Raw genomic sequence first — 3,936 nt, 5'->3', positions numbered from 1 at the left:
CTGCTCTTTGGACTGGAGAGGGAGGGGGAGAGGAGTGCAGGGAGGGGGAGAAGGGTGGGAGGAGGGGGAGGGAAATGGGAGGCTGGGAGGAGGCGGAAACTTGTTTTTTTTCTTCCTTTTCTCAATAAAAAAAAGAAAGAAAAATAGATCAGAAAAGAAATCTCACTCACAACAGCCCCAAAATATAAATAAAACACTTATACATAAACTTAGCTAAAGATGCTAAAGATATTTAAAACAACTGCAAAGTACTGAAGAAAGCAATTGGATAAAATGGGAAGATAGTATGTGTTCAAGAATTTGTAATATGAATATTGTTAAAATATTCATAATGGATGCTGGGAAGATATAAGGGATATCTCAGTGGTTAAGAGCACTTGCTGCTTTTGCAGAAGGCCTGGGTTTGTGCTGTGGGACAATGGTTTTACCCTGTAAACATTTGTTTCTTGTACTTGTTTAATAAAATGCTGATTGGCCAGTAGCCAGGCAGGAAGTATAGGCTGGGTGCCCATGTAGGAAGTAGAGGCAGGGCACTGAGAACAGGAAAATTCTGGGAAGTGGATTCTGCAGTCTGCAGCCGTGATCCAGCCGCAGAGGAAGCAAGATATGACTGCCTTGCTGAAAAAAGTACTGAGCCATGTGGCTAACATAGACAAGAATTATGGGCTAATATAAATTATAAGAATTAGTAAATAAGAAGCCTGAGTTAATAGGTCAATTGGTTTATAACTAATGTAAACCTCTGTGTGATTCTTTAGGACTTAACAGTTGCAGGACCAGGCAGGACAGAAAACCTCGGTCAACAGAGATTTGGTTCTCAGAATCTGCATGCAGAACCTCAAAACTGTAACACCAGCTCTAGGGCCACCTTCTTCTGTTCTCCATAGGCATTGCACACACACAGTACATATACAGATGAGCAAACATACATACATACATACATACATACATACATACATACATACATACATACAAATTTTAAATGGATATTTTACAAAAAGCAATTCATGTATTTAATTCTTTTATATGACAAGACTTTTCTTGGGGAGGTACAACACACAAATCTTCTATGCCAGATAGGGATCCTATAACAAACTACAGATACCATCAAAGTCCAGCTTGGTGAACCAATGAGTTTTACTGCAGTTACTTATAGGAATATGGATAAAGGGTTCCTTAGAGGAGCAGAAATTACTCAAAAGACAGCTGCATCACCAAGGCTCACCCCAGAACAGGTGACAGCTCAAAAATGCTGGAAACCTGGAGCATATGGCTCAGCCTACAGACAGCTCAACAGGATGAAGAGCGAGAATGACCCTTAAGCTATCATAAATACTTACTCTTGGAGGGAAGGGCCTAGAGAATCTGGTTGGTTTCCATGACTTCCTGGAGTTATTTTGGGGTGTTTGCCTTCTTCTGCTTTAAGAAGCTTCCCTGGGAGATAGAATGTTTCAATCTCAGAGGAAACGCCTGAACAATAAATGCAATTCTCATCAAAATTCCAAAGATATTCTTCACAGAAGTAAGAAAATATTCCATATTTTACATGGTCTCAGAAAAGACCCCAAATAGTTAAAAAATATCCTGAGGAGAAACAGTAATGAAGGTACCAAAATACCTAAATTCCAACTACACTTCAGAGCCATGATAACAAAAAGCAACACAGCACAGACAAAAACAAAGACATATAGAATGATATAATGTAATAATAGACCTATAAATTAACCCACACATATATAGTCATCTAATTATCAAAAAAATCCCTCTGTAATATATATTAGAGAAAAGACAGACACTTTTTTAAAAACTGTTTTTATTGAGCTATATATTTTTCTCCACTCCCCTCCCTTCTCCCTGACCCTTCTACCCTCTCCCAAGGTCCCCATACTCTCAATTTACTCAGGAAATCTTGTCGCTGTCTACTTCCCATGTAGATCAGATACATGTATGAGAGAAAAGACAGAATCTTTAATGAGGAGTGGGGCAAGGAAAATTAGATATCCACAAGAAAAGAAATTAAACCTGATCCCTATCTCCCACCTTGTACAGAAAACAACTCAAAATGAATCAAAGACCTTAATTTAAGACTGAAAACTTAGGTGCTATTAGAGGAAAGCATTTATGAAAATAGACACGGGCAATAAATATCTAGGGCTTGAATAGGCAAAAAAAGAATGTTACTGCATCAAATCAAAAAGCTTCTTTGGAGCAAAAGAAGTAATTACCAAAGTGAAGAGATACTCCACAAAATGGGAGAAAGGTATTTTCCAACTATTCAGCTGATAGGGATTAATTTTCATAAAATTTTTAAATGAGAAAATTAAATATTCAAAGACCAAATAATATGGCCAAAATGTACATGAAGTGAAATGACACTTTTCAAATGGTCAATAAATATATGAAATGAATGTTTCACATCTTCAGCCAACAGGGAAATATTATATTGAGATTCAGAATGGTTATCCCCAGAAAACAAAAACATCACACTTTGTTGAAAACATGAGATTTGGAGGGTAAGGGACCCTTATACTTTTGGTGGGATGTAAATTAGTGATGCTACTATGGAAACAACTATTGGAGGTTCTCAAAAATCTATAAATAGTTAGAATCCTGTATATAATCCCAGACCTCACATAGCTGAGGCAGGATCATTGCTATGAATGTGAGTACCTTGGGCTCGAGTACAAGTCTAGGGGAAGATATATAGCAATGTCCTGTCTCAAAAACTTTTTAAAAGAAAATAAAAGTAGAATACAATATGACTCAGATATAACACTCATGGGTATTGTAAGGAGGCTGCTTGTTCGTTTCCTGGCTGCCCAGACTTCCGAAACAACCACACAGAAACTATTAATTAAATCATTCCTTGGCCAATTACTTAAGAATATTGACAGCTAGCTCTTACATCTAGAATTAACCCATCTCCATTATTTTATATTTTACCACAAGGGTCATTGCCTACCAGCAAGTTTTCAGCACGTCTGTCTCTGCTAGTGACTCCATGGCTTCTCCCTGACTCTGCCTCCTTTTTCCCAGCATTCAGTTTCATTTTCCCCACCTAGCTCTACTCTTTTGCCCTATCACAGGCCCAAGACAGTTCCTTTATTAACCAATGGTATTCACAGCATACAGAGGGGAATCCCACATTACATATAGGTATACACTCAAAGTCAATTTACAATACAAATATCTGAATGCCCACATTTATTGTGATACTTTCCAATAGTCAAGTCATGAGATCAGCCTTGTAATATATATGAGTATTGTTCGCAGTCTTTACGAGATAATAAACAAAACTACAGATTGGCATAATGATTGAAATAAGCCAGACTTTCTTGCAGGAGAGAAGGCTCAGCAGTTAAGAACATATGGTACTCTTCAAGTGTACATATCCACTTCCTGACACCATGTTGGGTGGATCACAAGCACCTATAACTCCCACTGATGCAGGAGGGTCATCTGTCTATTGGTTAATAAAGAAACTGCCTTTGGCTCTTTGATAGGACAGAAAATTAGATAGGTGGAGTAGACAGAACAGAATGCTGGGAGAAGGAAGCAGATTCAGGCAGTTGCCATAGTTCTCCTCTCCGAGATGGATGCAGGCTAAGAATATTCCCGGTAAGAACCACCTCATGGTGCTACACTCATTAGAAATCAAGATGTGAGAGCTAGCCAGTTAGAGGCTAGAGCTAATGGGCCAAGCAGTGCTTAAAAGAATACAATTTGTAAGATCATGCTCAACCTCCTTAGCGATCAGGGAAATGCAAATCAAAACAACTTTGAGATATCATCTTACACCTGTCAGAATGGCTAAAATCAAAAATACCAATGATAGCCTCTGCTGGAGAGGTTGTGGAGGAAGGGGTTCCCTCATCCATTGCTGGTGGGAATGCAAACTTGTGCAACCACTTTGGAAAGCAGTGTTTTGGTTTCTCA

This window comes from Microtus ochrogaster, unplaced genomic scaffold, assembly GCF_000317375.1.
Source record: "Microtus ochrogaster isolate Prairie Vole_2 unplaced genomic scaffold, MicOch1.0 UNK45, whole genome shotgun sequence".
Classification (NCBI taxonomy): domain Eukaryota; kingdom Metazoa; phylum Chordata; class Mammalia; order Rodentia; family Cricetidae; genus Microtus; species Microtus ochrogaster.
This window is presented reverse-complemented; position numbering follows the sequence as displayed.